The 10,568-nt window shown below is 41.0% G+C and overlaps 1 long non-coding RNA gene across 2 annotated transcripts; it reads right to left on the bottom strand.

The window, feature by feature from the left end:
- Positions 1–3,159: 3,159 nt before the first annotated feature.
- LOC109739800 (uncharacterized) lies at positions 3,160–6,609 on the bottom strand. Of its 2 annotated transcripts, XR_012181454.1 has the most exons (4): positions 6,021–6,609; positions 5,248–5,317; positions 4,511–4,840; positions 3,160–3,500 (listed from the first exon to the last, which is right to left on the bottom strand). It is a non-coding gene; the product is annotated as an uncharacterized lncRNA (long non-coding RNA). The 2 variants fall into 2 exon arrangements; XR_002227107.4 differs by having other exon boundaries at positions 3,160–4,840; positions 6,021–6,605.
- Positions 6,610–10,568: the final 3,959 nt, after the last annotated feature.

Raw genomic sequence — 10,568 nt, forward strand, 5'->3', positions numbered from 1 at the left:
ACAGATTAAATGATACAAAAATGACAAATCTCCAAGTTCTGCTAAGAATCAGAGATTAACAGCAACTAGCCCTCTTCCAACAGAGATTTGGGCGTCAAGATGACCTCTAATGAACATGGTGCAATTGAACAAAATGAAGGGCATCACGAGGCGAACAGTTTGACATATTATACGCGCGATTCGGAGCTACATGCACGAAGTTATCACATCTCGAACAGGAGCACATACTGAGAAATTTTCATGACTTCGCAAAAACAGAGGGGGTCTCGGGTCAACCTTTGACCAGATCGGGATCGAGGGCAACAGGAGCTCGAGCTCGCCGGCTCGGCTCCGGTGACGTTCGCCGGCGACGGGAGGGAAACGAGGAGGCGCGGCGGCGGCCGGAGGGAGGAGGAGGCGAGGCGGCGGCGCCGGTCGCCGGAGGAGGAGAGGATGGCGGGGTCGGCGGCGGAGGGCACCGCGGCGAGCCTCGGGCGCCGGAGGCGGCGAGGGCGGCGGAGTCGGCGGACGTCGGGCGGCGGCGGAGCTCGGGCCCCACGGGCCGGATCTGGGCTCGCGGGCCCGCGGCGGGATCGCCGGCGGCAGGGACAGATGGCGCGCTCTGATTCGCCGGGCGGCGCAGCGGACGTTGTCCGGCCGGAGTGGACGCGTCCGGCGCGGCACGGAGGGAGAGGGTTAGGGTTTCGTCTGCGGTTTCTTTTTCGGGATGCCCACATATAAATAGGTAGAGGGAGCTAGGAGACTCCAAATGAGGTGCGGTTTTCGCCCACACGATCGTGATCGAACGACCTAGAGCATGGAGGATAGTTTGGTGGGTTTTGGGCTGGTTTTAGAGGAGGTTTTTGCTGGACACTCAAATGGACTTTGCGGATGCCCGGTTAACCGTTGGAGAACCAAACGACCTCCGAATGGAACGAAACTTGATCGGTAGTCTCCGGGTGGTATAATAAGGCCACTTGACAAGCCTCGGTCCATTCCGAGAAAGTTTGACACACGCACACGAAAGAAAACAAGAGGGGTGCACCGGAGGAGATAGGAGCGCCGGATTGGAAAACGGACAACGGGGAAAATGCTCGGATGCGTGAGATGAACACGTATGAAAATGCAATGCGCATGATGACATAATATGAAAATGCATGACATGACAAAAAACAAAACGAAAGACAAAACCCGACAACGGAGGGAATATCATAACACATAGCCGGAAATGGCAAGAGTCGGAGTTACAAATATGGCAAGTTACATGCGGGGTGTTACAGTTTCGCAACTTCTAATTCCTTTGAACTGCTCTTATTGCCGGATAAATTTGATACAGTCGATACGTCGCCAACTTCTCGTATGGAGCATTGATCCAAAAGGATTCCATCGAAAAGTATGAGCTTCTGGCAAAGCATGGAGGCGGCTATCCCGGTTTCATCTCTTGGTTCAAACAAATGGTAATTTCCATTATACCATTTCATTTCTTCGTCTAATTTGTGGCTAATGCAACAATCCTTTCGTATTAAACTTGTAGGCTAATTCAGAGCTTATGGACGCCGAATTGAGACAAGTCGCTAATGGTTTTGACTATAAGGTCCGTTCATTTGACAAATACGACATCAACGGGTATCGCTTTCGTACCTATGGCAAAGAGCTATGTATGGCACACCGAAAGTCTACAAATTGTTTTGTCTCTGCTATCGGCGAAGGAGATACCGAGTATTATGGAAGAGTTGAAGCAATTTATGAACTTCAATTCTATGATGCAAACCCACCAAACGTCGTAGTCTTCAAATGTTATTGGTTCCAGCCGAAGGAGACTAGAAGGACTCATGAACATATAGGGCTAGTGGAAATCAATCAAAGCACCCATTTGGATGTTCCCGATGTCTATATTATGGCTCAACGGGCAACCCAAGTTTTCTATCTACCGTGGGCCTGTCAAAGTGATCCTAATCTCAAAGGTTGGGATGTCGTCTATGAAGTGCCGCCATGTGTTAGACCACCTCCCCCAGTGAAGTTGATTATGAACCTCACATTAACCCAGAGACATACGAAGGAGAATTCTTCCAAGAAACACGTCTTTCCAAAAAACGTTTCAAGAACCGCTCTACTTCACCCTAGAACATCAAAGTAGACAGCGACAGTGAACCCGACTTCACACCTGAGCCGGAACAAGAAGATCCTGAATTAGAAGAAGTTACTGCTGCGGATGACCTGTCAATGGTTGACCGATTACGTAAAGGTGGCCTTCCACATGATGATGCATTTATTAATGATGATGATGAGCACGTCATTACCTAGTGATGATGATGATGTATTTATTGATCCCAGAGCATTTATGGAACCCGATGATCCAGATTATTATTAGGTATTAAATTTTTTATGTTGTACTTGATTTATATAGTTACTTGTATGATTGTATGATTTATATAGTTACTTGTATAATTTTCTTACTTTGTATGATTGTTTCTTATACATAGTGCCATGGTCTTGATATCCGTCCCCGTCGGTCCTCGCCCGCTTTATGATTCAGATGTAGTAAATCCTCTTTTATAACTATTTGTTGGATTTCGCATTTATGACAATTATGGCCATCAAGTTGACATAGAGATATTTTAATCTAGGAGGTATGTGAACCGGAATTTGCAACCGACCCTCTACGTTCTAACCAGAAAAAAGAAATTAGTCTAGAAATTACCACAAAAAATAGAAACATCTAACTGTTAATTTAATAGTCCAAAAAATATGCCCATTAGATTAGATTTGACTTTAAAATTACCCACCATTGCCATTGTGTTATAAGATATAGTGGGAAAAAAAAAACTTCCTCACGTCTACCTTTTTTTCCTTTAAAAAATCTTAACCTACCGAGGCCAACTTACGAACAGAAGAAGCGATCTAACAAAATCAGAAGAAACCTACGCTCAGGAACCCTAGCTTGCCTAAATCATCTTCACCGCCATTGCCTTGGCAAAATACCACACGAACGATCCAGGCTTCCACGTATACATGCTTCCTCCTCTCAGGTCAGCAATCTAGGCTTCCACCCCTACGTCTTTCCTCCTATCTCAGGTCTTTTTTTTACTCAAGCAAATAGGACCGGAAGGCACATGTCGCCCGTCCAAGGTGGCTCACACAACAATATATAGCATGAGCAACGGCCCAAGCCAAGATAGGTATGTTAATCGCTTCTCCCAAACAATCCAACCTTGCACTGATCATTTGCATGTATTCTCTTTTGTTTTTGTTTCCAATAACATATACACTAATCTCATGATCAATCTTACGGCCTATCACATATTCTTTACACCAATCTCACAATCAATCTCATGATTCCATAGACAAACTCATGATAGGTTAGACTTGTCGTCATCATGATGTTGCTATTACAGTTACTCCAAATTAATATACACCACCATGATGGCTTTCCCTCAAAGAAGAAAAGGAACTCTCGCAAGCAAGTTCCCCCAATATCCTCAATTGCGCCATCGGTCGAGCGACCCTCCAGTAAGTACCATCTGCACAGATCGTGTAGAAATGACATATAGTTTAATATTTTCTCAAAAGCACCAACAGAAACAAGAGGTATGACAACATAATCAAATAAGCTTTTCATTCATGTCCTAAGTTTCCTTTGTGATTGTTCGGTGGTTATTATACATCAACTTTGCATCCTAGATTACAATCTTATCTTATTCTTACAGTTCAATCTTTTCCCAACAGCAAGAACAGAAACGACAGTACAATGCACACCTAAAAAATCTCTTATTTCTACTATGGTATTTATGCTTATGCAGGGCAAGTAATACAACAGAGATAGCTAGAGATGTAAGACTATATAGGAAAAGAAAAATACGAAGAAAGAACAATCCAGAACCAGTGACAAAAACAAAATCAATAATCAGTCAGGCTGGTATGACTAAGAGGTAAGTATCAAGGAAGTTCAATCAATATCTACAATTTGGACATTCAAGAACCTGGTATTTCTTTTAGGGGCGTGTAAACAACTAAAAATAACACAAAGTGTATGACAGAAAAAACAAGGATAGAGAAAAAACCACCAAATATGTAAGTTCTATCAAGTTTGTTTCAGTACCAACAAGAACAACTAGACAGTATGAATTTTAAATTGATGCTGAATTAGGAAACTTGAACAGGACGTTGGAGAGGGCAGATATGGAAATTTGGAACGTAAGAAACCCAAGTTGCAAGTGAGTGATGTGATGCAATTTTCTGGTACGAAGAAAGAACTTCAGGTAGAGCGAGAACATGCCATCTTTCAGATTATGCTACCAACAGGCAAGGTTGACTTGCCACTATTGAGAGAGCCGCTGGATAACACCAAATTGCTAAGGAAACACAATGGAAAGAGGTGGAAAAACAACATGAAAAAAATTCAGATTGTACAAGTCCATGTTCGCTTTCATATCAACGGGAGGAAAGGTAGACATAAAAATAAACAATGGTCATGGACCTTATGTATTTGGAATGAATGGCTAAAAATACCACAAAATAGGAACACTACTACCTGAAGGTAAAGATAAAACACGCACAGCGCAGTTATGCACCTATGACCCTACAAATGAGGTAAAAATAGGATTAACGCGCCAGCATCAGAATACACAAGGGAGTCAACCAATCGTCATACTGTCGAGGGCCTTAAAAATATGTTGGATAGCGATAATAGACTAGCAAAAACACTCAGAATGGCAACCAAAGTTGCAGGCTTGATTGTGAATGATACAATAGGGAATAGAAAAGGATGTGATATCATTGTTCAGTACAAAGAGATAAGGCCGAGAAGAATATCAAAGAACCATTCATAATTCACGGCTATGCAGTATCCATTATTATTCCCCTACAGAGAAGATAGAGGAAATATACATTAAATACTAAGGTAAGGTGCAAAATGCAAGAGAAAGCATGTAACAATTTTGGAATACTATGAGAGTCATATACAACACCATACTAATCAATCAAAACACTTCCTGGTGTGTCAAAAGCTTAAACTGCAGTTCAATGTGGATGCCCTTGCATGCATTTTGCAGTACAAACTGGACTGGATCAAAAGACACCAAGGAAACCTAAGAACGGAATTATATGCTGGCTTGCAAGAGGCAATAGAAAGAGAAGATACAAGAGGTGAGCAGGTATGAAAGAGAATACTACTGCCATGTGCCATCCAGCTTCATAGATAGCCCAAGATACAAAGCATAAAACTACCAAGATGCTATGGCAATATGTCAGTGGGATGGATACACATACCTATTTGTGACATTCATGTTGAACGCAGCTTGGCCGGAGATACAGTCTATGCTACAGGAAGTAGGCCAAGCTGCATCAGAAAAACCTGATATTGTTGACCGAGTGTTCCACATAGTTCATGAGAGACATAAGAGAAAGGGGGTACTCAAAACACTTGCATGTAATATCATGCTGACTTGATCAGACCTGTTATTTTCTTTTCTATAGCAAATGAACTAATAACAAGGATAACCATAAGTAGATGGAAAATTAGTACAGTGCGAACTATCCTCAAAATAAAATTGAATTTTCTATGCTAACATGATATGGCAGAACAAATATGATCTACTACTCCTAGAAGTTTTGGAAACATGCATCAACATTCGATCGAAATAGCTCAATAATACCAATTGTCGACTCTATATATTATCTAATATTTAAACCTTATTCTATTGTACAAGTCAATGGCGACAACATCCACAGATCGTTATAGTTTATATGTAAAATGTAATAGCACCCATTTTCATATTCACTTATTAAAATTAATTCTATCTTTGGAAAATAGTAAAACTATACCTAATTACAAATAAACTTATTAATTTCTTAATTTTTTTAAATATGAATGGGGACAAGGGGCCTAACACTTCAGATGCCACTCCCAAGTACGGAAAAAGTGTATGGGGCATAAATAGATTTACATATTTCACTAACAAGTCGTACCTTAATGTACATTATATGAAACAAGAAAAAAAATATACGAGTATGAGATAGGCTGGAAAGGAAGAAGGGGGGACCTGCAGGTGAAAAATGAGCCGCCGAAGTAGGATGAAGATGACCTGCTGGGGCGCCTCGCTCCGGGACGGCCACGATGCGATGGAAGACACGTCGCCAGCATCCTCACAATTGAGGTGGATTCAAGCTGGATGTGCGAGACGAAATCAACGCCCACGTCGCCTCCAAGGACGCCGACGACCGCGGCACTTCAAGATCGACAAGCTCGCCTCCTCCATTGGGCAGCTTCTCATCGAGCCCTGCTAACCCTCCATCGCCGTTCGGCTTAGCAGATCGAGGAGGCGTACAGGGAGCCAAATTAGGCACACGAGATGGCCACCCCGTGCGTGCAGGTGTGTAAGAGCAAGGTCACGGCAAGGAATCAAGAGGGGAAACTGAGGTGGTGTTCGGAATTAAATCCATAGCGCTCGGGTGGAACAAAATTTGTACAGAGGGGATAGAACAAGATGAAAAGGGGATCAGGCAAGAGCACCGTGTGAGACTCATTTTTTTCTTGAGCGGTGAGACTGTGAGGTGTGTGATGTGTGAGTGCGAGAGAAGTGATCTTATTGGGCTTCCACCAGAAACAATGCGTGCACGCTGTCTACACTTGAAACACCAACTTGGGCTTCCACCAGAAAAAAAAATCATTTTTTCTAAAAAAAACCAAAATTTCCTACTATTAAACAGTGATTGCGTACAGTATTGTACACCCCTAAAAACAGGTGGAGTTCACATAAGTGCGCTCAAACTAAATACTAAATTATAGTCTAATTTTCTATGCTGCAAAATGTTCTGAACAAATCAAAATATATATTACATGATCATAAAGAAAACATATTAAACCTGTACCAATCATTGATATTTGAAGTATGCATATGAAAGTACAATTTCATGTCAAGTCGGTACAAACTATCAACAAGATCCTACGGCCACATCCGGCAAACCCACGGGCTGAGGAGGTGCTCCCAAAAAATTCGAAAAGTCTTCACCCAATATTTCCAAAAAATGAAAGAGAAATTATTCTCATCTTATCATGAAAAAAATACCAAACATATGTCTAAGGGTAAAATCATGTTTACAATCATCCTTGACAAACAAACGATAATAATGACAAATGATTATAAATGTCATCACACTTGGTTCCAAATTTTCTTTACACAAATAAAATAATTTGTTTTAATTATTAAACTTCAAAGAATTCTAGCCCGCACATCGAGCGGGCCACTTTGCTAGTTTAGTTGAAAAATAAAATGAGTGTTTGAAAGAAAAAATTAAAAGAATTGAAGAAGAGAAGATGAAATTGGAGTTGTATGTAGCCGATGTGGTCGATGATCACAAGATGAAGATGAATGCAATGCGCTTGAAGATGGATGCAATGCGCTTGAAGATTAAGAAGATTAGAAAATATGCGATTGATAATGAGGCTTGGTATCATTATGCCGTTGTATCAATTGTTACCTTAGTTGCGATCTTCATCGCATTTGTTGTGATGAGGGTAAGTTTTCTCTAGTGTACTTAGCTTACTTTCCTCCTAAATAGCATAACTACCTAAGTTAGACAAAAAATGAGCTATACTTAGCTTTCTTTCCTCAAAAATGTCATGATAATCTTTGTTACCTCCAAAATGATATAGACTTACCTTACTTTCCTCGAAAATGACATAGTAACCTTAGTAAGCTCCAAAATGACCTATTTTACCTAGTTACCTCTAAAATGACCTACACTTAGCATTTTTACCTAGCTTAGCAATAAAATGGCATTTTTACCTACCTTAGTTAGAAGAAGAAGATAAAAAAGAGGAGAGGATAAAAGGAAAGAGAAGAAAAAATCTTCTTCTTCTTCTTCTTCTTCTTCTTCTTCTTCTTCTTCTTCTTCCTTTTCTTCCTCTTCTTCTTCTTATTATTTTTCTAGCTAGTCTTCTTCTTCTTCTAACTTGCTTCTTTCCCAATTTGCAGATTTGCTTTAGATGAGGAAGCTTGCGTTGACGGAGTCTACTCTTCTCTTTATGCTTCCTTCTTGTTTTGATTTTGTAGGATGAACAATGTCAAACTTTCTACCTATATATGTATGGATGAAACCATTGTATGCTTGTTGTTGGATATGTTGGCTATGTGTATGTGTTGGATGAAACCATTTGCTATGTATATGTGTTGGATGATCATATCCATATGGCAGGGATATGATTTGGTATGTATATGTATTGGTATGCTTGTCGAAAGTATTTTCATATGTGTGTGTATATATATGTGTGTGTGTGAAATTCTGTCAAATTGAATGAATTCAAGAAAAAACAGAAAAACAGGGGCTATATAGACTCTTTGCCGTCTGCTGGCGGATGGCAAAGAGCTTTGCCATTAGCTAGCGGACGGCAAACATGCCACATGTCAGCTACCTGTGCAACCTGGGGCAGTAGGCTGCCTATTTGGATGCTTTGCCGTCTGTCAGCGGACGGCAAAGAACGTTGAATATTTTCCGTCAGCCAGCTGACGGCAAAGCTACCAAATAAGCCAACCCCCCAGGTGCTGCCACGTGGCATGCTATGCCGTCCGCTGGTGGACGGCAAACATTCAATGCTATTTGCCATCCACTGGCAGACGTCAAATATGCAAAGATCTTTGCCGTCCGCTGGCGGACGGCAAAGCACGCCGTTAACCCCTTAACGGACCTAAGCTGACACGTGTGCCGTCCAGGCTATTTGCCGTCGGCTGGCGGACGACAAAGACCTTTGCATCTTTGCCGTCAGCTAGCAGACGGCAAAGAAGCCTTTGTCGTAGCCTGTTCAGCCAGACGTGTTGCCCCTATCTTTGCTAGCCAAAATTCCGCACTAAGTAGAGATACTACTTGTGCATCCAAAAACCCTTAAACCCAAATCTTATTTTCAAGAGTCCACCATACCTACCTAGGGATTGAGCAACACCCCTCAAGTAAGTTGGCATCGTTGCAAAAAGGCAATAAAAATTGCTTCTAAATGTGTGAGATCATTTAGTGTAAGAGAAAATTGAGCGTTGCACGAACTTGTGATGGTGAAGAATAAAAGCGGCAGACTGCATAATAAAGGTCGCTATCACAAGGGGCAATGCAATGTGACGTTCTTTTGCACTAAGGGGTTGAGCATACAAACAAATAAGCGCATGGCAACCTCTGCTTCCCTCCGCGAAGGGCCTATCTTTCACTTTTATGCAAAGAGTCAAAGTTTTCTCTTTATTCCTTTTTTATTTTTTTCTCCTTTGGCAAGCATCATGTGGTGAGGAAAGATCTAGGCACATATGTCCAGTTGAATATGGGTGGCATAAGTTATTATTGTTGACATCACCCTTGAGGTGAATACGTTGGGAGGCAAAACTATAAGCCCCCATCTTTCTATGTGTCTGGTTGAAACGTTTTGTTCATGTGTATGAGATGAGTGTTAGCAATCATAGAAGACTATATGATGGTTGAGTATGTGGACTTGCCAAAAGGCTCCGATACATGACCCTTCCTGAAAATATGATGAATTGTAGTTGCAAAGTTGATTGAGAATATAGTTTGTTGGTTTCTAATAGAGTTTATGCTTTATACATCGATTGTGTGATGATTTGTTACTTATTCATGAGAAGTGTATTATAAAAGTCTTATGTTTAATTTTGTTGTTGTTATAATAATCTACATGATGCTTCTATGTCCGTATTTTGTTTTTACCGACACCTCTCTCTCTAAGCATGTGGACATGTTTTCGATTTCGGTTTTTCGCTTGAGGACAAGCGAGGTCTAAGCTTGAGGGAGTTGATACGTCCATTTTGCATCATGTTTTCCTACTATTATTTATGATGTTTTAATGCATAATAATGCTTTCTGGAGTAATTCTAATGCCTTTTCTCTCATAATTTGCAAGGTACACACAAAGAGGGAGAATTCCGGCAGCTGGAAATCTGGACCTGAAAAGCTACGTCAGTCTACCTATTCTGCACAACTCCAAACAAGCCGATGAAGGAAATATGCCCTATAGGCAATAATAAAGTTGTTATTCATATTTCCGTATATCATGATAAATGTTTACTATTCATGCTAGAATTGTATTAACTAGAAACTTGATACATGTGTGGATACATAGACAAAACACACTATCCCTAGTAAGCCTCTACGAGACTAGCTCGTTAATCAAACATGGTTAAGTTTCCTAACCATAGACATGTGTTGTCATTTGATAAACGAGATCACATCATTAGGAGAATGATGTGATGGACAAGACCCATCCGTTAGCTTAGCATAATGATTGTTAAGTTTTATTGCTATTGCTTTCTTCATGTCATATACATATTCCTTTGACTATGAGATTATGCAACTCCCGGATACAGGAGGAATACCTTGTGTGCTATCAAACGTCAAAACGTAACTGGGTGATTATAAATATGCTCTACAGGTATCTCCGAAGGTGTTTGTTGGGTTGGCATAGATCGAGATTAGGATTTTTCACTCCGAGTATCGGAGAGGTATCTTTAGGCCCTCTCGGTAATGCACATCATAATAAGCCTTGCAAGCAATGTGACTAATGAGTTAGTTGCAGGATGATGTATTACAGAACGAGTAAA

This window comes from Aegilops tauschii, chromosome 4 (genome assembly GCF_002575655.3).
Source record: "Aegilops tauschii subsp. strangulata cultivar AL8/78 chromosome 4, Aet v6.0, whole genome shotgun sequence".
NCBI lineage: Eukaryota > Viridiplantae > Streptophyta > Magnoliopsida > Poales > Poaceae > Aegilops > Aegilops tauschii.